Source organism: Charadrius vociferus, unplaced genomic scaffold, assembly GCF_000708025.1.
Source record: "Charadrius vociferus isolate BGI_N301 unplaced genomic scaffold, ASM70802v2 scaffold385, whole genome shotgun sequence".
NCBI lineage: Eukaryota > Metazoa > Chordata > Aves > Charadriiformes > Charadriidae > Charadrius > Charadrius vociferus.
In genome coordinates this window covers 7,216,380-7,243,193 of record NW_009648925.1, presented here as the reverse complement: position 1 = coordinate 7,243,193, position 26,814 = coordinate 7,216,380, and positions in this window count along the sequence as shown.

Here is a 26,814-nt window from a genome sequence, read left to right as displayed (position 1 = left end):
ATTTCTGCAAAGTCTGACTTTTTTAAAATATTCTAACAAAATATTTTCCAAACTATTACAACTTTTTGGTTTCGGGTCTTCCCCCCCCACCATGTCTTGTCTGATACCTCATTGTAGGTGTCCATGAAAGACAAATAGACCTCTGTGGCGTCTAAAGAGGAGCTCTGGCAATTTTACACAGCTCTTCCCCACCCCTCCTCCCCGCCTGCCCCTGTAATCTGACAGTAAAATTGGATTTTTGGTATCTCTTTAACACTGCAAAAAGTAAAGCCCTTTCACAACATGTATCATTTTCCAAGGTAATTTGAAGAGAATACCTTTCACTTTCAAATTGCCCTTTGGAAGATTTGAAACCGCTGTTGTTTTGTGAAAGCTCTTGGCATTTAAAACTGCTTTGTAAGAAGGAGGAAGAAGAATAATAAAAAAAAAAAAAAAAAAAAAAAAGAAGAAGAAACTCCCAACCCTGGTTACTTCACGTTCCTTCTGATCTGTCCAGGGCTTTTCAAGTGAGTGGGAACATGCCGACAAATGCATTCTGAAGAAATCTCATTTCGACCCTAAATGGTGCTTCACAATTTCCAATTCACGCTGTTGCCATTTTTACAGGAATTGATGGCTGCCATTGTTATCAAAGCTGACAGGCCTCTGGTAGGTTGCACAATCAGCGCAACCTGCTCGAGCCTTTCATTATTCCCAAGTGGCAGATTCTCATGATATCTCTCTTTTGTAGGCATTGCTCATTTTTATTTCACATTTGACATGGCTCCTCCACTCGCTTGCTGCTGGGGTGCGGAGATAAAACGGCTCTTCTGAAGTTAAAGTAAGAACAGCTCCGACGAGCGCCGAAAGTGATTGGTAGCTTCTGTCCTTCCAGCGCGTTTCAGATCAGATGCTTCTTTGTTTATCGAAATTAGCAGTTGGGTAATTGCCCAACTGATTCATTCTCAGCCCTGGTGTTGAGGCACTGTTTTGCAGACATGCAAATGTCCTCTGAAAGCAAATCCAAATCAAGGGGTTTGGGGGCTTTTGTGCTTGAAAAAATAAAGAGGACAGTGTTTCTGTTGAGCTGGTTTTGTCTAAAAGTCTCTTTCTGTCTTTCATGTCAGTTGTTGGAACCTGGAAAGGTACTGAAAAATCCCCCGAATGACCAAACTGGGCATCAGGGTGATAAATGGGATGAAAGGAAAAGGGGTGACCAGCTCCCTGGGAAAGTGAAGAAGCTGAATGGAAGATGAAAATCCCTGGAGCTGAGAGGTGTTTACCTGCACGGAGTACAATTTAGGCAACCTGAAAGGATGCTATCCCCCTCCCTCTCACATTTTCTCATCAATAAGACTCCAGCCAGAGACTCTGCTCAAGCCCTGTGAGTTCCTTGTATGACACAGACAGCACTAAGGGGTGAAAGAGAAGGAAGGCCTTTTGACTAAACCTTCACAAAACTTATTTTTCAGGATTTTGCTGTGTAAGATTTGCATAATGTCAAATAGGAGATTCCTGGTGGATCTGTGAAGAGATCTACCAAATCCTCCAATGTCATCCCAAAGGCTTTCTGTTTGTTCCCCACTGAGTTCCCACAGGATTCTCATCTTGCCTTTGCCTCCAATCCCAGCTGTGCTTTCAGCATGATTTTTTTCTCTTGTTTAACCTGGAATTGCTTTGAAGTGGTTCTTTATGAAGAGAACTTCTCTGTGAGGAAGCTGATACCAGAAGGTGATTGGCAGTACGTTTCTGCCAGCTGCTGGACTTTGGGACAGCTTTCTGAAGGTACTTAGACACTAAACGGCATCAACAGGGTTATGAGACCAGCTGTATAAATGTAGTTCTGTAGCTGTTATGTGTTTGTGCTTGTACTTGTACACACAATTTAGAGGCAGTGTGTGGGCAGAGGGATCTGTGCTTCTGCACCAAACGTGGCTTCTCTAGATTTAGTCCAAGTTTAACTGGCCTCTGCTAAGTGTTGTAAGTTGAAATCCTGAAGAAGTCAAATTTTGTAGTAGGGGAGTACCAAGTGAGAGATGGGAGACAGTGCAGCAGTCAGTGACACCATAGGAACAGGGAAGCAAGGGAAAGCAGGGCACAAAACCACAGACCACAAGGACTACTGTACTAGAACAGGCAAAAGAAACATCTACCCATCTTCTGGCATCTCCCCCATCATCATGAAGGCAGCCAAAACCAGGGGCTATCAAGGTGTGAGCTTTCTGTCCTGCCTCTGGTTCTTGGGATCATTGTCATAACGGAAGATCTACTGTTTAATAGAAATAAAGAAGGATGAAAAAACTGTCTTGCAGGTAAATTAAGAAAAATATTATAAACAAATAAATTAGTGAGCAGATATTGACAAATAAGTAACTCTACAGCCCCGAGTAGCATAATTGCCATAAATACTGAAGACAAGATTGACAGACAGGGATAATATCTTTTCTTATTAGATCAAGAGCCATACCTAAAAAAAAAAAAAATATCGAAGGAGCTTGCGAGCACAAGAGCCTTTCTTTGGGTGTGAAACAGAAGCAGCAAACTTCCAGGTAAATAAACATTAGGGACAATTGTCCTACTTTGATTTAATTACATGAATCGGTTAAACAATTAGAGAGGAAAGGGCTGTTAAAATCTCAGAAGCAGGTGGGAACATTCAGGTTTGATTTCCCAAGACATGCTTTCATGATGATACTGAGTCAGGTATTCAATCCTTGCCTTCCCCTTGCTGTTTGTTCCTGTTCTTATCTTTGCTGCAGAGCCAACCGCTGCTCGCGCAAAGGTGCTGTGAACAGGATCAGGGAACTGAGTGAATTCAAAAACATGAAAAAAATTATCTTTTAAGCTTTTTCCTTTAGGTCATGGGATGACTGTAGGGGTAGGAGGAGAGGGCAGTCACCGATAAAAATTTCAGCTCGTGGCCCCGCTGCTTCCAGGACTAAGGCTATGAATATCTAGCTGATGTCCATTTTGCTCAGCTGGACCTGGCACCACTAGAAATTAGCAGAAAGTGGGAAAGGGCTGGCTGGCCACTGTCATGCTACATAGGACAACAGTGTTATACCAAGGGCATGCTGTCCAAAGATTGTTTGTCATGTAAGGTGGAGCCTAAGATGTGTCATGGAGAGACTCTGAGGACAGGACAACTTCTCATGGTGGAGAAAAGAGTATATTTAGTATCTATGGATAGGGTTTAGGATTGACTGTTACTATTTATTTTTTTTTTAGATTTGAGAGTCAGATTTGAAGAATAATGGCCCTCCACGTAATTGTGAGAGACTTGGTTTCCAGAAATGGCTTTGATATCAGTGGAGGTCAGATGTGCTATGAGGATAATGTCTTCTTACCACCATGGTGCCTTGCAGCAGCTTTGACAAACCAGATCTTGCTCTCCTGATAAAACTCAGAAGAAAACAAATTCTTGACCAAACAAGACATTGAATACGTTTCCTTCTTAAACACAGGTGAAAGACCCAGCATGAGAGAGGTTCATAGTATTTCTCACCTGACAGGAAAGCATGTAGGTACCAGCAACAAACACAGACTAAAAGCCTACGAACCAACCAGGTGAGCAGACAACCCTACACTTGTATCCCCTGTCTGTTTCTCATATATGTAAATTTTTGCTTGTAAATATCCAAAGGACATGCTGAAGTCTCACAGCCTGGTGAGGATGCTGGTTTGCAGACTCCTGCCACCCAGGGCACTCTGCTCACATCCATGTTCCCTACAGTTCCTGCTGGGAGGTATCACAAGAGATGGATTTCACACCATTTCACCATCACAGAGCTAAGTGGCAGCATCTTATTTGATGTATAAATTATCCTCTTTCATTATGTTAGAAGCTTAAACACACTATCTGAAGATGCATTCTTCTTTGCAATAAGAGATAATAGGTTTGACTATTTTTAATGTGACAGAGGAGCTTGTTTAGAGGAAAAAGCCCCATCAGTGCACGCTTGCCTGGAAAAAAGACAGAAAATATTTTTGCATGTTAAGTTATCCAAAAGCAAGCCCTCAAAGGCTACGGATGTGTATCTGATGTGTGGTTCTAGTCCATGCATCTTGAGCACAACACAGTGACCAGAAATCAATTGCTTTCATGGACATCTCACAGCAGCTGCAGCAGCCACGTGGCTGTTGTTTACTCTATGCGTTTCGGGGTAAGGACAACCCCCATGCTTTATGTTTTTGTCCTGCTCCGAAGTAAAGCCCTGACCCAAATTTTATCTTGAATCTGTTTTGCCATGCTGCTGAGATGGAGGAAGACTTTAACGTCAGAGCTTAGTTCTTCCCATCTGATAAAACCACCTGCTTTATGGGAAGCGTTGTTTAGATGAGTGACCAACAGCTGATTCAATGGCAAGAGTTTATCAGCTGTTCGAGGTAAGGACTCAAACAAGCTGGTGCCATGTATTCCTCCTCCTGCACTGCTGGTCCTTGCCTTGTTCCTGGGGATTTTGTGCCATTACTCCTTGTCTTTTCTGCCTAATCTCTCACTGTTAATGTGAATGATGCGCCATGTACAGAGTGTGTTATCTCTTCCTGGAGACCTCGTGGTTTAAGTAACATAATGTCTAGGTTGAAATCACCATTAGGTAATTTTTTGAAGGAAGGTAATTTATATTGGGCTGGAGGCAGAGCGCACTGGGCCCTGCTGTCTGCCCTCTCCCTGCTCATTAGAACAGCTCCTGAAACAAAATGATTCCTTTTTTGCCTTCAAATACCAGAGTTTTAATGACGCCTGCTGAAAACAGGCTTTTACAAGTGTGGGATGAAGCAGGTAGTGCTGCAGGCTGACATCACCAGATCTCCAGCGCGTTGTCCGCGTGAGTCTGATTTTTTTTTTTCCAAACCAAACTGGAATGTGTTTACATAATTTCCAACATGATTCTGTGATGTCCCTTACAGGTCTCTAGGATTTTACCTTTGTCATCTCCTAGTGCTGGAAGCTCCAACTGCTGATCATAGCGACACAACAAACCCTGTCTTGCCAAGCGCAGGTCCAGAAGTAGATCTTGCTGTGATGGTACCAAATGTCTGCGACATCTTGTCTTTAAGATGACAAGGTACTGATTTTCTTCTACAGTGTTTCCTGTCATCAACAGTAAAAAAGTAAAATAGTAAGTGAAACAGTAAGTAAAACAGTAACAGACATCTGTCTGTTCGTTCATCCACCTACCCTTTACCTCAGCACTCTAGCATCTAGCTGATGCATACCAGTGCATAAACCTCCCTAAGTTTGGAGGAGGTACATTTAAGATATTTTGGCCTTAAACACAGCCCTTAAAGCCATATCCCTTTGATCCTGCAGCCAGTCATGCTGACAGAGAAGCTGTACTTGGCTTTGTGTGAAATCCAAGATGATGGCTATTTAACCCATATAAGTCTGTTCTGCACGCCGCCTCATTTGTTGTTTTGGGGGAACGTCTGAATGGGAAGGGTTTTTAAGCTTCCTTCAGATACTTTTAGACAAACCTAGGAGGTGTTTTTTGGATGATGCTAAATAACATACTTTAGCAGTACTACTGTGTTGGCAGATTACAAATATTAGCCCTTTGTAGTGACTCCCTTCAAAGTGACAATGAAAGAGCCAGATCAGCACATCTATAAGTCATTTGCATTTTGTGTTATTTTCGTACAATTATGTGTTTGAAGAGAGAATGCTTTTTCTTCTTTTCTTTTTCCTTCCCCCTTCCAAAGCTCCCTTAATTACTTTCAGTTCAGGTTGACTTACCATCTTATTCTAGGTAATGAAAGTCAGATGGGAAATAGTGAAACTTAGTCTAAAGTCAATCAGTCTGTTAAGTTGAATACAAAACGCACTCGTGGTTCATTCACTCCTGGTAGGGAAACAGAGATGCAGATGATTCCCACTGAACACCCGGAGAAGAAATGAAAAAAGATCATTAAAGCAAATATCAATGCTGCAGATAGGAGAGGGAATGAACACAATGTGCGCTGTGTCTCTGAAGTGCTGCTGTGTTACAAAAGCACAGGAAATAGTCCGCATGAATTTCAGAAGTTTTTATCTTTTCTTTTTTTCTGCCTCCCTCCCCAAAAGCTCCATCAACCCAGATTATGGATGACAGAGGGACACAAAGCAGTGGTACTTTTACTGCAGTTTGCATATTTCTGTGGGCGAGACTAAAGCGAAGTCCCCGTGAGTTAACATCTCCAGAGCTGGGGAGCACCCTGGGAAAGGACGTGGTGTCTGGCAGGGATGCAAGTCTATCACCTCTAGTTCAGAGGCTGGTGCAGAGCTGGGAGAGGCTACTGTATTGTGGGCTGTTGCACATAACCTGTGTGCTTTCATGCTTTCAGGCTCTCTTCCCTACCCAGAGGACTGTAATTGATCGATAGAGGGTCTTGAGCAGAGGTTGGCAGCTGCAGCTGGACCTCAGCAGCTTGTTGGGCTGCTGTCACCACCAGCGTGTACCTGCTTTTGACAGCCAGGTGTCTTACTATTCCTGTCTTCCAGCTCCCTGATGAAGCAGCATGGGCTAGTGGGACTGCAGACTCTGCCTGCTTGGCCAGCCCTGCTCAGGTAAACAACTGTGTGTGTGCCCTTCTTCAAGGTGGGACTCAGAAGTGACCACTTCTACTGCCATCGTGCCTTTTCCTTCTTTCCCTGGCTGTAAGGTGAGGGAAAGGTTTCCAAACTGCCCCAGGCAAGTTCTTCTGAACCATCTCATGCAGTGTGCTACAGTGAAGTTAACTGGGCACTGACCCCTCTGATCTCCTTGACTCCTTAGCTGGGAAGATCTCTTTGGGCAGAGAAAGTCTCATTTTCAGTTCACATACTGCACATAAAAGCTCCAGAAAAATTTCCAAAGTAGGGTGGCATATGTAAAGTATTGTAACTGCTGATTTCTCTCTGGCTTGCAGGTGTTGAGTTTGTTTTCGGCTCATTGCCATTAATTGGAATGAATTTTAATGACTTCATGTGGCTTAGATTGGAGGCAGTTATAATTAATTCCATGTGTACATGCCAGATATATGTGTATGAGAAATCTCTTGATCAAAGAATTGTTTCCTTGCAGAAACAAAAGCCGACATGGCCAGCAGCTACCCAGCACCAGTCTGGACTATGCAGCCTGAATTACTCTGGGGCTGCAAAACCAGCTCCAGTTATTCCCAGTCCTTGAGACCACAGGCAAGGTCCCTCACCATGATACATGTCAGTTCCTCCTCTTTGCAGGGATGTCGGTGCTAGGAGACACCTTTCAAGAAGGTTTTTGAGATCACTTAACAAAGCGTGCAATGTGACCGAAACCAGTCATGTAGGCAAAGTAACTGGAAATCACCCCAGGAAAGGGATGGCAGCTAAGCTCTCTGCTACCATCATTTAGTGGCATCTGTGAGAGACAGAGCACAGGGGAAAATTGCTCATCTCGGCAGCTTTCACAAAAGGGGGGCTCCCTTCACAGCCCTGATCAGAGTATCCTTTCCTCATACAACAAGAAAGGGGTGGGAACGTGGCCCTGTGTTCATTTTTCAGACTTCTCGTGTCCTTTCCTAGTATTCAATTTTTCCTTTTCAGATGCAGGGCTCTGTGCTAATGAAGATTAAAATGTCTGTCTGTCCTTCCTTGGTGCAGGCATAGAACAAGTCAGTCTGTGTCAATACGTCTCTGGCTTTCCACAGCCCCTTGCTCGGGCAGCCCGTGGTCTCACAGGGAAGAAAGTGGGAGGGCGGTGGAAATGACCCGTTTGTCTCCGCAGGCAGAAGGTGTGTGAGAGGCTCCCGCATGGCTACAGTGCACACATATTCTTTTAGGAGTTCAGAGTTAAACATTCCTTTTAATAAGGATGAGACACTTCCATTTGCATAAGTGTCAGCCTTAATGGGACTTTAAAATGGATAAAGCAGCGCAGGGATCGCTCCAGCACAATTGGAGAGGCTGGCAAGATGGCCTGAGAGGAGCGGTGCACGTCTTCCTGGCGTGGAGGGTAATGCCTGCGATCCTCCCCGGCACCTGCACAGGGTGCTGTCAGGAAACTTAATAAACTGTGCTCCACAAGAGACCACAGAAAAGCCCTGAGCTATACAGCCCAACATCAGAAACAGCCTCCGGCATGCATATTAAGAGACATACTATGAACTACGAGGCTTCGACAATTTTCCAAATTAAAGCAACTCAGCGTGTTACTGGGAGGCAACTGGGCACTGGTGACTGCCCCTCCATTCACATGTTTGCGGTCTGCATTGGATGCAGCACAATGTAAATTTTTTTTTTTTTTTTTCTTGGGGATAAGCCATGCTGTATTACCTGGGATGTCACCACAGGCTGGGGAGGAGCGTGTGGGCAATTACCGTAGCCCAGCTGCTGTGTAATAATGTACTGATCAGCAACCTGATGTTCTGCTCCAACCTGATTTGGAGCCCGAGCTTTGAGTGTGATTCGGTTTGAGTGTCCCTTGGGTGGGTTCACAGCTGGCTGTATTTTAGTTAAGCCTGTGGAGGACTTTCCATAAAGTATCTTTTTCCTTGCTGCCCTGACTCTCTGCTGTCCTTTTTCAGATTGGAGGGTGTGAGACCCTGCAGCAGGGCCAGGGTGACTTTGACATAACGAACCAAGGCAGGTCTTTGCAGAGACACTGTAGCTGAACACAATGCTGGTCCTTCAGAAATCGGGTATAGGAGTTGTTTCTCTGAGAAGATGAGAAAGTGAGTATCCACTGCTGGTCAAGAGGAAAGGATCTTAATTCAGTCACAAAACTCTTCTTTGTAACTATTTACATCCAGTTGCAAATGACAGCATTCGTGGACAGGCACTCAATCAGCCTTAGAGGCATGATATATTTACCCAGTTTATTTTAGGAAAAGGATCGCACAGAGTTGCTGTAATACCTCTAACTGGACACTGACAGAAACCTGCCATCTTGTCCCCACAGCTACTGCTGCCCTGACCTACTCCAACCCTTCTTTGGGGATCTCAGCAGGGCTTGGTAATTATGGCACACCGCTGTGCTAAAGCAGAGATGCAGTTGCTAAAAGTTCCTGGTAAATGCAGAGGGTGGCCAGGGGGCTTGGACCCACTCCAGCTGTCAGCGTAGACACAGAGAATAATAGATTGACCAAACTTGTCTGTGTCCCCTTGCAAGGATCAGATCCTGGTTCCTGCTTCACAATAACTAAAGCTGCTCTGACAGGAGTGACTGATGCTTTTAGATCCAAAGTCACAGTTCAGCTCACGTGCATGACCCAGCCAATGGACTGTGGCATGGTTTTTCAGAAAACCATTTCTTTGCAGTCTAGACTTGGTTTCAGGCTCTTAAACGAGAATGCTAGTGCCTCAGAAAGGTTATTTTGTACTTGCCTTTGTTTCTTTATTTTTTTAATTGGAGCTCCTCTGTAACAGCTACAATTATAAATAATTTTTGATATAACTTTCCAATGCCTTAAAATTCCACTCATCTGTCCCTTGGTTTAGAAGGAGCTGATCCAACAACACCCCTTATCCTTTTCCTTGATGTCAGCAGCAACCCCATTAGGACTGGAGTCTGAAGTGTTAATGGCAAAACCATAATTAGTGAGAGTTTCAGCTCCCTGGTGCAAGATGGAGACATCCCATGCCAGAGATGGGAAGTGAACCCTCAAAAAAGAAAGCTGGATAGCAGCAAGACAGGTTGCTCATCAGCCTGGTAGCCCCATGTAAACTGATGGATTCCTGGTTCTGTGTATGTGTTTGGGTTCTGGAGCTTGATCAGTTGCCACAGTCAAATCCAGTCCTGCCCAAGACTCAGTGGCCTGCAGATGACTCGGTCTTGCAAACCTGTGAGAAACTTAATGTTGATATCTAATGGGCGCCTCAGGCGGGACCTGGTAGGGCTGTCCATCCCAGGAATGCAGGTAGTCGCTGCGCTCACTTAATCCTGGGTGTTTCTCTGGAGCAGTTTTGCAAGAATACATGTGGTATGGATTAGGATGCATGGATTAGGAGCCCAACCACCATGCTTTTTCAGATAGGTTCCCAAGGAGTTGATAGCAGCTGGTCCTGATGCATGATACTCTTGACCTTGTGAGCTTGAAATGAAAGTGCCCACGTAATCCCTCTTTCTCCAGTGACAAGGAGTAACGTGGTGTGATGCTACACTGGGATTTGCTCCAGCTAGTGCAGAGAGAAACAGAGGTAATGCTTTAAGCTCCACAGCCTTTCCCTGTGGAACAGTGAGGCTTCGAGGCTGCTGGCGGTGGGGTAGATGCTGCCTTTCTGCCATGAAACTTTGGTCAGAAGTGGAAACACACGTGGCTTTATAAAGGAGAGTCTGTAGGGTGGAAAAAACAGACAGGAGGACTTTCTCTCTCTCTCTCTTTTTTCTTTTTTTTCCTAAGAAGGGAAAAACAGCTGTCGCAGCTCAGTGGGGTACATTTGAAATGCTTTTGAAAGGTACTGTGAAGAGCTGGACTTCTTCTCTTTAACCATTTTCTGCAGCTAAATAAGAAAAAGTAACAAAGCCCAAAACAACAGTGAGGAAGTCCAGAGGCCTCTCACAAAATTTACTGCTAAAAGACGAGCTTTGCCTGTGACTTAGAGGGTAGCTGCTGGCCAGGACAGCTTTTCAAGCATCTGAACAAAAAGATAAGCATATGTGTGTGTGCGTGTGAATCCTTTGGACAGCGCTGAGTGAGGAGAAAAGCCTCACTGAATGTGGGAGAAGGCAGTGTAGGAGTTAGCATCTTCAAATGCTCCCCCGACTTTCTCTGAAAAATCACACCAAGCTGCATATTTTCCTCACAGATTAGAATGAAAATAATGGCTTTCCTGGTGAGGGAGGCATTTTCTGTACGTACATGCATACCTTTATACATAGGCACACAGCGACTTTACATATGTAATTATATACATATATGTATACATGTATGTGTAAGACATCTTAGGCATTGTTTTAGCCATTTCCCTTTGAGAATACCTTTCCCTCCGCTTCTTTATGCTCTTTTTTATGCTTTTCTTGCCCACTAACACATTTTTCCATATTTTCCGCAAATCAGAACCTGTGTGGCCAGGCCCTGTCTTTTCTGCAACTGTCCCACTCCTAGCCAGAGGAAAAGAAATACAGGGCTTTATGTGTGTGAAAGATTTTTATCTTTTCCCTGGATAACTGAAAATAAATCGTGATTAGATTAAAACAAACAACCATGTGTTCCTACACCCCACTACTGAGACTGGACCTGAGAAATGGAAGAGATTGCTGGCGTGGGGCTGTAGTAATCATAGCTTGGCGTGATGGAGGACCCTTCAGGCAGAGGAAATAGACCCCCAGCTTGCTTCGTGTTTTATTGGTCTGATCCTGTGGAGCTGTGCTGATTTACCGCAGCAGAAAAAACTGTGTTTGTAGATGTGTGTTAGCGAAATCAATTCACCCACTCCGGAGCACAGGCTGGTGGAGGCTGAGCACGGCAGGGGCTCCATGCCCGCGGCAGCAGGCGAGTGCTCGGGACAGCAAGTGAGGGATGGAGGAGGCAAATGACATGCGGGTGGAGGGGCTCAGGATGTAACCAGGCAAGTAGGAAACACTGATTCACAGCACTGGCCATTCCCTCGGCCCCATACTCACCAGCTCCATGCAGGCACCATGGTGGGGCAATTCCAAGCCTGCATTGCTGCTGTTTTGAGCAGCCACCACTGGGGTCGGTGCAATGTGTGCGCACCTGCATCTGCTTCATCCTGCCGTATGAAAGACTTGCGTGGATTTATTTCCCGTGTGGTCTCATGCTGTGCTCTTTGGTTTCCAGGTGCCTCCTCCAGGCTGGGGGCGCTGGTGGGGTGGGCTCCCTGCTGAAGCGGGTGTTTGAAGCCTAGTGAATTTTCATGCCTGGTTTCCTTCAGGCAATGAGACAGTTTTAAATGCTCTACTCTGCTCACCCGGCTGTGGCAGGGGTCACAGCTCAAGGCCATGGCCATGTCTTTTGCTCAACCTTTCCAGCTTGATAGGACTGGTGGCCTTTTGCCTTTGCTCATGCTCCTCAGCCCCTAACCAAAATCAAGAGCTGCCTTCTACATTGCCATTTCTGTCCCCTCAACACAGCTTGCCATTACAGTCTTATTTTGGGGAGCACATTATGACCTTGTGGACATGATCTTTGGAGCCTACTGTTGTAATGAGGGTTCCTTGCTAACGACTGCATTCAGAGACATTCAACGTGAAGGGTCCCCAGCTCCTGTCTCACAAAGGAGCGTCAGGAAAGGCATCAGAAACTAAGGTGGTCAGAGGAAGCTGGGAGTGGAAAATCTGAATAAATAAGCAATTCTGTGAGCAATGGAGTGACTGAAATCTTCTCGATCATCTCTTTTCCCCTTTTTTGTAACATCTGCGGCCTGGGCAGACTTTCAAATATCTCTTCCACACAAGAGTGCAATGGGGTAAGGAAAATTCAGAGTATTACTGAAAGTGTTAGCGAGTGTGGAGAGAAAGGTTTCCTGAGATGGGGCCACTGGAGTTTGCAAGTTAGCTGAAAGCACAATGAAAATGCACCACTTAGTGAATGTATAAATAATTCCATACATTATTCTATAGCACATCAAAACACAGAGCCAGCCTTACACGCTTCAGCAAGTTTTGCTTCTGAGTGTTTTAAATGAGCTTGAAACCCTCTCAGACGCTTTTCTTCATAGGTGAATGGCTATCCAATGTACCAAAAGCAAAAATGTAATTAAACTTTAAACTCTTAAAATGCCAAGTACCGCTGGGATAACACATGGGTAAAACACAGTAATTGTTTGTATTTACTCTATGTCTAGTTAGCATTTCTTTTCAGGTGCCTGCCAGAAATACTAGCTTGGGGAAGGCAAAAACTGTAAGAATCGGTTTGTCTTTGTGAATTCAGAGCTTCAAAGTCTTAATTGACTTTTGATGTGGTGTGATCTCATTACTTGCATGCTGGGAATAGCACTCTACTGGATGCTGGTAATGCAGTGGGGCTTCTCTCCCATGTATTTCAAAGCCCTCCACACAAACATACAGCCTTCCTCTCAAGTACTGCATCCCATTTCAGAGGATCTGAGCACACTGTGTGCAAGGTCTTGAGGTACTGCACCTACCTTTAAAATGGAAAAATGAATCTCTGCTTTCTTTCCCTGAAATCCTTTCCCCGTCTTCTTGGGGCTGTGGCCATTTCAGAGGCATTGGAAACCTCCATGTCCTGGGCATCAGACTAACATTTGTGTGCTGTCTTGTCTTCTTAGTAGGAAGTATGGAATTAAGTTCTTACAAGATTAAGGACATAGCAAAGGTGGTCTTAGTTGCCATACCAAGAAAGTTTTTGGGTGCCAGGCTAGCTGGTAAATCATATTAAACCTTTTATATTGAAGTGTGAAACCCTATATCTCAATGGTGCTCATACATATGCACATGCAACACCTACATAATCCTATTAGAAGCTAAGGGATTTGAATGTATGAGGAGACTTGAATAATGTTGTCAAATTTCTGCTCTGGATGAGAAGAAATGTTTGTTACATTTCCAATTCTGATTTTAGTATGGTAACTGTAAAAAAAAAAGGTGTGGGAGAGAAAAGTAAATATGGCCTTAACACCCCACCTTTCTTAAGCATTTCAGATGGTTGTTAGGAGAACGTATGAACTTATTCTTTGATCTTTGAAGGGGTTCCTGTGTGTGTAACTGGCAGGGGCTGTGCAGGGACTCTGAGGTTAGTAAACACTTCAGGGAATCTTTCTTTTTACGGTTCCTGCCTTTTGCAAGATGGACTTTCCACAAATATTTTCCTCTACTGATAAACCCTGCTTCCCAAGAAGAGGTATTATGCACAAGATGCCTTTTTAACTTGGCCTCAGCTTGCTTTTGAGCAGATGTGAGCGAGTCCAATTTTCATACTAATGGGTGTGTTGAGCTTATAAAACATTCAGAAGAAAACTGTGATAAAACATCTTAGTAGCATTTGTGAATTTCTGTTTTGCCAGACTGCTCCAGTTTACTGATGGTTCAGGTGGTTCCACGAATTCCCAAAAGGATCTGCATTTGCAGAGCAAGTTCTGCCAAAGGCTCAGGTATTTTGCATTGACTACATTGCAATCTGTTACAGGATTGTATCTTTGTTTTTGGGGGACTGAAAAGGTTTTATACTAATCCACTCTAAAGGTAAGACTTCCAGTGTATTGCTCTAAACAAGATCTCTGGAGTGATCAAAAAATTGGAAAAAGCTTTTGCAAAGTTTCTGAACTTCTGTGGCCGTTTGATTAATTCTCAAGGCAAAAGATTCCCTTTGGCATCTAGACACTCCCTCCCCTTGACATTTCCTCTATTCAATCTCAAATAGCTGATCACTGGGGTAAGGCAATTAAAACAAAAATAACCCTTTTATTTCTGTCCTCTTTTTAAAATGGCTGTTGATAAAGCCCTGCAGTAAAGACCAGTGGAATCAACACTATAATGATCATGAGAAATTAGTCACAAGCAGTTTTGTCTGTTTGCTTTTGTTTGTTGTTTGTTTGTTTGTTTGTTTTCCTTTCTTCATTTTGCAATCTCCAGAGCTCATCTGGCCAATTTAGCCACCTACAATTCAGACACCTAAATCAAACTGTCTGTTTGGATTCCCTTAGTGGTGAGGGGGGAGAGAGGTGCTTCCAAGGGGTTGTTCATGCTTCAGGGAGTGCTGCCTGCTGGGAGGGATTAAACCAGCCCTGTTCCCTCAGCAGCTCCTGTAGGAAATATAAATGATAAATCACAAGTCCAGAGGTTTCCAGCTGTGTGGTGTGGGCACTTTAGTTTAAAATGCTATTTGGTAGCAGTTTATCTCTAGGCTCAATCTGCACATACTGCAGAGCCTGGAGAACGTGAATCAGCAACCCCTTTGCTTAATCATAACAAACTTGTGGCAATTACTCTTTCCTGGTGTGAACTCAGGCTATCCATGGGGAACGGGAAGCCAATCCCTTTAGAAGACTTAGTTGAATGCTGTGGCCCAGTCTTTTATTCTGACCTTGCCAAGACAACAGATGAAAGGCTCACACGCAAGAACAGGCTTGTACATCTCCTCCACACTGTGCTCCAGGGTACCCAAAAAGTCGATTGAAAAGCAACCCACAGAAAGGCGGTCAGACAAGCCAGAGAGAACTGTCTTTCCTTTTAGCACCGTGGAGTCTGCAGGCTTCCCATCCAATACCTTTTGTTATTGACAGCCAAGCAGCAAGGCAGGAGCAGTCTCTGCCCTCTCTCCAGGCTGGGAGGTGTTAATGGATGGGTGTGAGAGGTTGCAGTTGGGGTGGGGGTTAAAGGCAAGCGATCTGAATGTATCCATCAGGCTTGTTCCTGCCAGCTGCTCTGAGCCAAGTAAAGCGATATAGTCAGAGAAGGCAAACCAAACCGATCTGAGGAGCAGTGGGTTTAGTAGCCAGCTGTATGCATATCCTATAGTAGGGAGCTGCCAGGACCATGAGGTTTGCCTGTTTTGGGTGGGGAAGGTACCTGTCCAAGTCAGAGGTGGCCACCAGCTTCTCTTTGCTGTTCTTTCCCAGAGAAAGTAAGTGTGGAAAATGTGTTGCATCTTAACAACTGTTTTGACATTTTCTGTAGGGTTATGGATGAAGCAAAAGCAGAACCTCCTGTCGAAAGCCAGAACCAACAATGAACTAGGTTGTGAGTGCCTCAGTGTATGTCAATCCCTTGAGATTCCCAAAGTATCACATCTCTGGGTTTTAATTATTTTTTTTTCTTTGTACCCATTTCTCTATTTCTTTCAGCTCTTCTCTGCATTTCCACTGGGAGTTCCTTTCCCTGTCTCTTTTCAACTCAAATTTCTCCGTTCTGCTTCTTCTTTTCCTTGCCCCATATTTGCTCTCTCAGACCTCCTCCACTGAGACTCTTCAGTGCAACAGTTCTTGTCCCTGTCTTTGAATACCTGCCTGGTCCTCCTCCCACATCTTCTCTTCTCTAGACTGCAGTCCAGTCTGTTTGAAATCCCTCCTCAGCTTCCCAATGTCCTGGTCAACCTCATGCCCTCCTATATAGCTTTCTTCACCTCTCAGACAGTCACTTCTTCTTATTCTTCTTTAATTTTAGGATTTCTCTCCTCCACTACTTTCTGATTCTGTCACACGCTGAGTTCACGTCTCCCATATTGTTTCATTGCAAGAAGGTTTTGCAGACTGTATTAGTGAGCTAAGTCTTATCTTCCTAACTTCTCTGTGATAGGGGCTGAAGATATTCTATGTGTAATGTGGGCTGGGCTTTCCGTGACAGTGCCACTAAACCATCAGAGGCTCCATAAAGGTACACTCATTATACTGCATTATGGCTCTACAGCATAACCATGTTACCCAGCAGATAGATTGCAAAAATCTGAAATTACACTTCCTACTGGGTGGTGAATTGTGATTAGAGAACCCCACAGAAAAAATTGAGTTGCTTCATTTAGTTCTACTCTCAGTTCATCAGCTTGAGAGTTACTCCCTTGCCCGCAGCTGTGGCAGACTGAAATAGCACCATTTGTTCGACCAAGTGGGCAGAGAGGACACAGCTAACCTGCTGAGCTTCTCTCTGCCAACTGGCTACTCTTTGGAGATGTGGGCTGAAGTGAAGATCTGCTTGTCTGTGGTTTGGATCTAATTATGTTTGTCGACCTTTTGATATTTTCTGGTTTGTATCAGATCTAAAATTGGAAGCAATATGCTATTTTAATCCTCAGGCAAAAAGGGCTGCTTAGGTGCCACCTCTCTAGTCTTTGTGTGTCTTGGGGTAATGATGAGTACTTTCTTTTCCTAAGCACACAGAACTAGCCCAACAGGGTCTCTAAGAACTTTTACAAAGATGTCTTAAATTAGATAGCATGGTATTTGGCTCTTTAATTACTTTTTGGTGAGGTTTCTATAATGCCAGGCAACACGGGTGGATATTGCAGGATTGTTATCATTATAGTTTCTTTCATGAGGTAAAAAGGAGACTATCCCACTTCATTTCTCCAGCAACCTTAAAAATAGTTTGGCTTCATTCAGTGCTGTGCAGTCTTTTATTGAAAAAGCTGGTAGGGTTACTTGTTTGTCTTCTAAGAATCATCCTGGGTACATCAGCATCCTATTGAGCAACAAATGTTAAAAGATGGTATCTGGATACCCAACTTCTCAGTAGCTTTTGTGCTTTTTATCACACTCCAAAGACTTTTAATCGTTACCTCATTAACTTAATGGGTGAGATTCTAATTCCCTGAAGACCTGGGTTGTGCCTCTCTGTATCTCTCTGGCTTGCTTACTACTAGGTTTGAGTGAAGTGATGTTAGAATAGTGCTATGGCATTCTGCTGAAAATTCAGTGTAATCCCTTCAATTTAATATGGAACTTCTATTGGGGTAAATGGAAAAAGGTTCAGACTCTTGATCTGTTCCACATTTATGCCTTCTCTCTCTCTACCCTAATCTATTGTCTTTGTTCTGCTTTTCATCACAGATGAATAGGGACTACCTCAAGCTGGCCATAGTTCTATATTTTAAAACAATTACTGGAAGGAGACTATGTTATGATACATCCAGTTCCAGTGAACTATGTTTGAGTGACTGATAAAGAACTCATGACTGCCAATTGATGAGATACTAATGTACAAACGTGAATAAATACCTGTATGTAAGTACACATACAAAGGCACATATATACAAAATCATCATTTCCACCTTCAGTTCCTAATGGTGTTGCTCTAAAGGACACTCCTTCTGCCATATAGTTGAAAGCACAGTGGTTATTTCTGCAGTTTTCCCCTCTCTCCCAGAATTTTTTTTTTTTCTTTTCTAATTGGTCCTCATAGTTCAGGTTTGTTTCTTGTTAACAGTCAGTTTCATTTTCTGTTATAGCACAGCCCTTCCAATTTTTCCAATTGTGCACCATGAGATAACAAAAGAATAGCTATTCTCACTTGGGATTTAATTTCTTGCAATGTTGTGGATAGAATGGTAATTAAACAACTCACTGGTTCAGGAAACTGCGCACAAAGTACTGATATTTGCATAAACTGCTTGACAATTGGTCCATGCAGTGTCTGAACACTTCATATCATCAAGGTATTTATCTTCAAGACAACTTCCCCCAGGAGGTGAGAGTATAATATCTGGTTTTGTTGATGATGAATGGATGCACAGAACTATTAATTGACTTCCTAATGACATATAAAGAAGAGTCACAAGTCAAACCTAGGTCTCTTGACTGCTGAACTTTTAACCATAAGGTCAAATTCCTTTCAATAACACATGTAGTGTATATTTGAATTTAATAGATCCTCTGTCTTTCTGTTTGTGTGTCCATATGATACTGCTGGCTATAATTTTAGGGTAATATCTTTTGGTAACAGTAAATAGGAGGAAACTCAACTTCTAAAGGTTCTACCTTGTTAGGAACTTTGGTGTTTGGCATCACAGAAATAGGAATCGGCTACTTTTAGCCAATTACTTTTCTCAACACATGCAAATTATTTGTTCCATGTCCAAGGCTTTAGGTTCATGTATTCTGTTAATTTGTTCAACTGGTATGTGTTTAGAGGATGGCAAGGCTGCTTTCATATCAGGTGATGAGAAAATCTTGATAATATGGCTGGGACGCTAGGTGTTTAGACAGGTTTTGATAAGATGAGAAGAGACCAAGTAGCTATAAAAGGTTTGGGAAAACATTTTAAAAACTATTGTCACCTTAATGAAACTAAAAATTATAGATGTACTGTTAATGTAGATTAATTTTAATGACTGCTTGAAGAACCTTCATATATATATGTATGCATATATAATGAACTACTGCTATATGGAAACTAGTTTTTCTAAGTTCTAAAAGGGCATGTGTGGTTCTTTGGGGTTTTCTTTAGTGTGAGATTTCTTTTAATAACAACAGCTAGCCTGCTAGCCTAAGAAGGCTCTGAATATGAAGAGGCTAACAAACTCTTGCAAGCTTTTTGCTTTATCAGGCTATTATTTATTTATTTTTTAAAAATAAAGACCATTAAGAGGGCTCTGATCTGTTTGTAGCTGGAATGTTCCACAATGACCTGGCAGCATTAAACCCAACCAAAGTTACAAGTGTAAATTGAGTTCTACCTAATGTCATGTGATATGATTGTTACTACTCTGTTTTGCTCTTCCCCCATCTATTCACTCGTCGAAGCCCAGTCATTGAGTATATTGGACGCTTCTTCCTCACAAGCCCCAGTTAAAGTCAGGCAATGAGATATTTTATTTTACGGGAAAAATTTAGGCACAAAGAAATGAAACTGTTTGCTGGAGATCTAAAAAGCAAAGTGGAAAAGCGAACAGCTCTGCTTACAAATCTCAGTCCCCAAGCAGGATACAAAACATGGATATTTTGATATTGTTTCTATGCTGCTTTAAATTTTGGGCTATTCCATTCACTGAACATCAAAAGGTTTCAGGGCTGCTGGTTTCGGGTCCCAAAGACCCCTTGCCCTTCATAAGTCTAAGCTGCAATTCATCACTGTCTTACTAGAAAACAAACAAACCCAAACTCTGTGGTGAACTGGCAGTCTGGAGCACTTCCCTTTTTGCTTGATTTCTCTTTTGTACTACAAATTACCAGCCTTCACAGCTGATGCTGAGCTTTCTGACATCAGTTTTCTAGGAGGACATCTGTACTTTCTTCCACTGCCTTTGTAAGAAAGTGGCAGCGCATGAGCAAGGATGCGTTTGGTCTCCTGCCAAGAAGATTGGGCCCAGGTGACAGCAGTGCTAGACCTACCACAACTCAACAAGTTGTCATGGAACAGCTGACCTGCAGTAAAGGTTGAAGAGTCCCAAGCTCAGTACAATTCCAAGCCATCCTACAAACACATTTAGCTGTGTCATTGCAAGAAGCTCACAAATGGGTCCAGAATCGGGGATGGTGACCTGGAGGGAAGGTAGTAATGCATGGAGGGGCTGTGATGTTATCTCAGGTAACCCACTCACGAGGGAAGGCTCTCTTTGCAAAACTAGCTGTTCAGTAGGTGGAGTACATCTGCTTGCCACTGCTCTTGGAGGACAGCGTGCTCGCTTTGTGCGCTTTGTGCCTTATGGGAAAGGTTTAAAGGAGATGTTTGGATCAGCCCTTGTCAAAATCAGGGCTAAGCCCGGAGTTGCAGTTCATCTTGCCATGCTCCCAGGAACCAGTCCTACCCTGAGTAACAGAAAGGCTTAAGAAAGTTGATCAAGAAATGCTGTGCAAGACTCCTCAGAGCTTGGATTTCCTTTCCAATCCTCTGCCTAAGACCGTATCATAGTTCTGCTAATACACCTTGCTAATCCAGCCACGAGAAGCGAGCCTTATAATACTGCTTTGAACCTTCCCAAGGAGCTCATTATATGTACTAGCTGGCCATGTAAAACTGGAATAAGGTTTCTTTAGCAATGGTGTGTGTTTCTGCTTGTTGCAAAACCAAACAGGAGAAGTTGGTGCCACCACATGGGTATGGTATTGCCCTACATTACTACCATATCTCTGTTTCCTTCCTAAAATATTTACTATTGTGTATCAGCAGAGATTTCTACAGATGTCATAGGTCTGCAGAAATCTGGTGTCATGCGGCACTGAGACTTGTGTTTAAATAGACCTTAATTTCACACCAAAGGAGCACTGTGACTCCAGGCTGTTCTGTCCTGTTGTGTTGCTAGTAAGCACACAGTGCTTTTTTCGTAAGCTGCAGCCCAGGTGCACTCATTAGTTCAGCCAGCAGCTGCTGTGAGGGAAGGCTGGTGGACAGCAAAAGGATGCTTTTCCAGTGAAGAAGACATCAGGAAAACAACAGATGAAAGAACTGTGGTAGTGGTTGTATGTGAAGCGGTTTTGTATTCATGACAACCCGCTCATTTGCGAAGAGCACAGAAAATCAATCAAAATCAAATGCAAACAAAGAAATGATAAATTAATCAATAAAGCCATAGGCTAATCAAATAGCACCCTCCTCAATTACTCTAATAGAAAAAGAATAATTGCTGGTTATGGCTCCTGGTTTAGAATGGCAGTCTCTGCAATCAAGTACTGATTCAGATGTTAGTTAATTAAGTCAAGTGTGCTGTATGGAACATGATTCCACTTTGGGTTTTTTCATGTAATGAGATAAATCGATGCAGTTTCCCAATTTCATACACCTTCCTCAAAGACTGTGAAAGAACCATGCACATGAGTTTATATTTGTGTATAGCCTCACAGCTGTATTTTGTAAAGGCCGGGTCACAGGACACAGAAGAGCTCTGCTCCACTTCAGGCGCTTGCACCTTTACACTATGTAATCCCTGTCATATAATCAAGCTTCAGCTTCAAAACCACTAGTCTCTGCTTTTCTTGTTCTAGAAATCTTCTCCTCAATCTATTAGAAATAATTTACTAGTTTCCAGATTAACTATGTCTAAACTACCCTGTATTTAGTTCTTCTGAAATCTGAGTGTTCGTGGTTGGGCTGTCTTTCCTTATGCCTGATGCTTACTTGGGGTTGCAACGGTAAGTGTTTGTATCATGGAGAGAATTCATCCCATCTGTCAAAGAGCAGGCTCTGCTCACTTTCTGGTCTAAATCTTTCTGAATTTACACGTGAAAAAACACAATTCTGTTCATCTGCCATGGTGTATTCCCTTGGTCATTGTTCATCTTCTGGTACAAAAGCGAGGAGAAAATTCGTATTTCAACTGATCGGACTTGGGAAGGAAGGGGTTGTTAAAGGAAACTATGTAGATTTAGCCTTGGCCCATTACAATAATTTAGGGAACAATTTTTGTGCTTAGGTACCTGGCTGATCATACAGTTGACTTTGGCCCTCAGCCTCTCTGAGGGGGCAAAGCAAAGGATCTGTTTCCTCCAGACAAACTTCCTGAGGTCTGCCAGACTGCCTGTTGGGCGTGCGCCTGTGTGTTTCATGGCCATGGGTCACTGCAGAGATGCTGCCTGGGTACTGCAACAACCTCTGTGTGCTTTGATGTCCTTTGCACTTTGGGAATCCTGTCAGCCAGGCAATGGGTGCTTTTACGAAGGTAGCCATCACCAATGAGTGCCAAACCAATGAAGGTTATACTTTCTCCTGGATAATACTAGCTTGGCTCTGGTGCTGGAGTATAACAACCATTTGTGTGTTTAACGATGACTCCTTCCACCTCCCTGCTGTATCAGACTAATTGAAAGTATTTCCTATTATCTCCCCTTGTTCAGGAAGAATCTAGGACAGGGAAACCAGCAGCAACATTTGCACAGAAGTCAGCTGCTTTCCATCTTGTCCAGAAACTTTGCTCCCACAAAGTTTTCCATGAGTTTTAATTTTTTTTTTTCTTTTCTGTGAGAGTGAACCTTGAGTCAAGATAATGAGCTTCATGCATTCAAATCAGGGCTTGAGTGTTAATTAGGTCACTCTTACTACAATGATTTATTGACCTATATTCAGTATTAGCAGCCCTAAGTTTTTGTCCATAGACAGTCAGTGAAAATCGCTTTCATCAATCTTCAAGACTTTGATAATCTTAATTTTTTTCTCTATTTTAGGTTTTCAGAGCAGATTAATAAATAATCTACTCTGAGGGTCTGATTGAGCAGTTCTTTAAGATGCTGAGAATCCTCAAAAGAAAAAAAAATCTTGATTTTTAGATTTTCAAAGCAGATTAATAAAGATCAGCTTTTGGAGATGGATTAACTATTTCGAGCTGAACTGGAGGGCTTTCATTGATTCCAGTAGTGACGAAATGATATTTAATATATGGGATATAGAGAAAGATGGCCCAGCTATTTATGTAGGAAAATAGCTTACAAAAGTTTCCAAAGCCAGAATCAAATATCTGATGTTTCAAAATGTAATGGATAGCTTATAGATAGAAAGGGAGTTCAGACTGAGAACTTACAGTCTCTTACTTTCCTCTTCTGGCTTTCAGAATTTTTTCAGAGCTCTTTACATTGGGGATCGGTGAACCAAGTACCAGTAACCTTCACATTTGTGCGTATTTGAACATCTAACATGCCTAATGACACTCTGGTGTGGGTCTCTGGAGTATCCTGCAGGCCAGATACTTTCTTATACTGACTTTTTTTTTTTTTTTAATTTTATTGTAAATCTAAGGAAATACAAGCTCCATGCCTTTGTCAATATGGGGTCACGAAACTGTGATGATGCAGGAAGGAAGTCATCTTCACAAAGGAAGTGACATCCTTCAAAAGGAAGTCATCTTCACAAAACGTACCCTTAGGCTATGGAGTTCCTTGCTGCAGACGTTGTAGATGCTAGAAGTTTACATGGATATAAAACATAAGTGGACATATTAATAAAAAAAATAAAAATCCTTTGATTGTTTGATTCCCTTTGGTTTGGGAAAACCTTAAACAGGATTTCCTGGAGGCTGGAAAAATACTTGGAGAAGCATCATTGAATGTTTGCTCTGTTCTAATATGTTTCCTAAAATAGCTGGCATTGATCAGCATTGGGGGAAAGATCCTGGATCAGCTAATCCTCTGTCCTGCTCTCCTTGGCTTATGTGACCATGCTGCCTGTGCGTGCAGGTATGTGTGTCCATCTTCTGCTTGCATGAATTGTTTTGGTGGGTTAAATTATCACCAAGTTTGGCAGAGGGTTAGAAATATAAAATATAGCCAGTTCCTATACATTTTGTAAAAAGAAGTGGCCTGAAAGAGGTTAAGGAGAATTTATCTGTGTTGTCAGTGCATGATCAGTGTTTGCTAGACAGTAGAGAGCCCACATAAGTGTGCTGTTATTACAGTCCAAGCTTGGGAAAAAGCTTCAGAGGTAACACTCTATTAGACACCAGAAAATCCAGCCAAAGACACAGCCAACCAAACAACTAATTTCAATTACCTTTCATCTCAGTGTTTTCTTTGCAGAATCAAACTTGCAGAAATTTCCCAGAAAGAAAATTGCCGTCTTTTTCTTTGCGCCTGATTCTATGTAACAAAAATGGACTCATGGGAGAAGGGAGGCCCCCTCTCTCTTCCTCATGAATTCAAGGATCATTAAGTGTTCTTAGCAATGATCCAAGATTTGTCTCTGCAGAGCCTCCATGCTACGATTTTTATATAGCTCAGTTCTTTATTTAGGTCTACAGGAAAGGCTTGCAGAGAACAACCAAGCCCTGAAGTCCTTGCATAAGAATGACTGAATCAATAGGAAAAAAGAAAGGCTTGTTTCAGCCTGCAGGTAGGAATAATGAACACATGCAAGGCCAGATTCTGCATCCTCTCCTGCTTCTCAGTTCGCAGGTTGCTCTGACTGGGGTCCAGCTGAGTGCAATGAAATAAATCGGTGGTTAGGAAGGAGGGACAGAAGCAGTCCTGTAATGAACTGGCTATAAGGGGGCAAACTGGCTCCAGTGTTGGCACCCAAACACGGCTTGGTGGTGTTCCTGGTCCTTAACAAACCCAGGCTGGGAGGATGCTCCTGTGCTAACAGCCTCTCCTGGAATTGGTGCTGCTGCATTAACACTGCACTCTGTGTTAGCAGGGCTTAAAGGCCACACAGGATTTCCCAGGTGGGAACAGGAACTTGGCAATTTATATATATTTCCTGCTTTAAAAAAAAAATAATCGAATCAACCTGTGCCAGCTCTTCCTTATCTCCCTTCACTTTCTAGTCCCAGAGTGTCCTTTCTAATAAGATCAAAAGGGCATCTGAAAGTAATATCAAGATTTTTTTCTCCCCTAGTGAGCTTTCTTCTCCAGCATGTTGATGCTCCTGATAACTGACCATGCTTTCGTATTTATTCATGAGAGTGATTCTGGCCTACAGATACATACAGTTGATAGCAAACAGATCACTCTGGAGACATGACTGGGCAAGAACAACTAATTGGTACACAAGGTTGGGAACATTTGCAGTGAAAACTCTTCTCAGGGGAGATTTGAAATTGTGAGAAACGTCTTCTGCTCAACATGACTGTATAGGTGCACGTGGATTGGCATTTAGACAATTGGGATAAAGGAAGAGAACAGTTGGCTCTTCCCATACCAGTACAGATTAGCACCAGCTAGTTATCATAAATTAACACTGAATTTGAGCTGCATAGACTACATGTAATCATGTAATTAATTATGTGCAAGTCAGTGCTACTGAACATGAAGAAAATAGTAATAGCTTCATGTATGGAAGGAGCGTTTGGGGCGAAGTATTGTATATGCTTACTTCACCTCCATTGAGCATTGCTTATGTGTTGTCAAAAGATATTGGGCTAGACACTTGTTTAAACCTAGACTGACAGTTCTTAGGTTCTACTATAACATAATAGCTAACAACTTTGATTAGAAAATCTATTTTCCTTTCATACATTTGGGTAGTAAAGAAGGGGGAGAATGAGATGGATTGGAAAATGTGCACAAAAAAATGGCCAAAATGTGGAAGGGTTTTGACCCTGTTCTTGAATTAGAGGTGGAGTTGTTTGATTTTGTTGATGCATTTCTAGCTTTCTGGCCTTTAAAAAAGTTTCTAATAAAAATCAGATCCCAGAAAGAGAGCAGCAATTTCTCAGAGGTGGAAAATAACATCAAAGTAGAAATGATTTTTAGAGCTGGCATTTCTGGGATGTTTAATGATAAGTCAAACTTGCCAGAGCAGAGAAAAGCTGAGCTAATGCACAACGATCAGAGATTTTTCCCTTGACTACCACATCTAATACTATCAACAAGCCTACATATTCCCTACAAAGAGCAGATGGGAAAGCATCGTCTAATGACCATATGTACAAGCTTGGGAACCTCTCCTTTGCAAAAAGGCAGATACTCCAGATAAAAGTTTTTTGTTCATGTATGTATTTATGAGTTACTATTAAGTGAGGGTCAAATTCACTGGACAGAATCCTTGCAAAGCCTCTTCTATTTATTGTATAGGGTTACTTTGCTGCTCTAGGAAGAAACATTCCCTCCTTCCCAATTTGGAACTATTCAAACATATGAGGCAAGATGGACGCAAAATCTGGTGGTGCAATGGGTCATGAGGAAGAAGAAGTCTGAATCAAGAGACATAGGATTATCTGGGAGAGGTCTGGATTACTGGTGGATAGCAGAGGAGGACTCACTGTTGGGCCAGGTGGTGCTCGTATTCTGTGGACCAACTGGGAGTCCCACTGAGTGCTCAGGTACATGGCCAGATTGGAGAAAGATGGTTAAAATTCTGCTGATCTCTTTGTTGTGGCACTCATATTTTCCTTCTTACAGGACTGAGTAGGCAGTAGAGTTTAGCCCCCCAAATGAGTTTAACTGAGGTGGCGAATGAGAAGATGCACAGAAGGAAAGGGAGTTGCAAGCATGAACTGGAGGAGGTACGGAAGGACTGCTCTGAACACATTATTTTAATGCAGGGCATGAACTGACCCTGGTATCTGGGAGAGGTGTCTATGCAGGCTAAGAGACATCTCTACCCAGGGAAAAGCCTTGTCCCCAGAGAAAATTGAGTATTGTGTAGATTTTTGGTTTTAGTCCAAGGACTAGCAGAGACCTGCCTCCGGACCCCTCCCAGGAAACCTGTTCCCAATCCTCACACCTATATTCTGCTTGCTAACAAAATAACATCTTTTAAAAGAGAAATCTGTCCATTAAAATGAGAATATGGAAAGGCTAGTTAAAAATATTAACTTTAAGCAGAGATTTGAAGGAGGCAACCATTATTTTTGCTCTTGCTAGTAACAGTGGCTTTCAGATTTCCTGTCAGTATTGGGATATAGCATATATTAAATTAGCAAGTGCTTCTGTTTTGTGTGGAGGATGTACTGCTGGGTTAAGAAGCTCATTAGCAATATTTGCTGAATTCATATTTATTCCCAGAATCAATACTTGTAATATACTAATTAAATCATCTGTTTAGGACAGCCCCATGCTGTAGCAGAAGGAGTCCGTTCCCATCGTGACACATGCAATACAGCATTTAGCTCCCATTATTA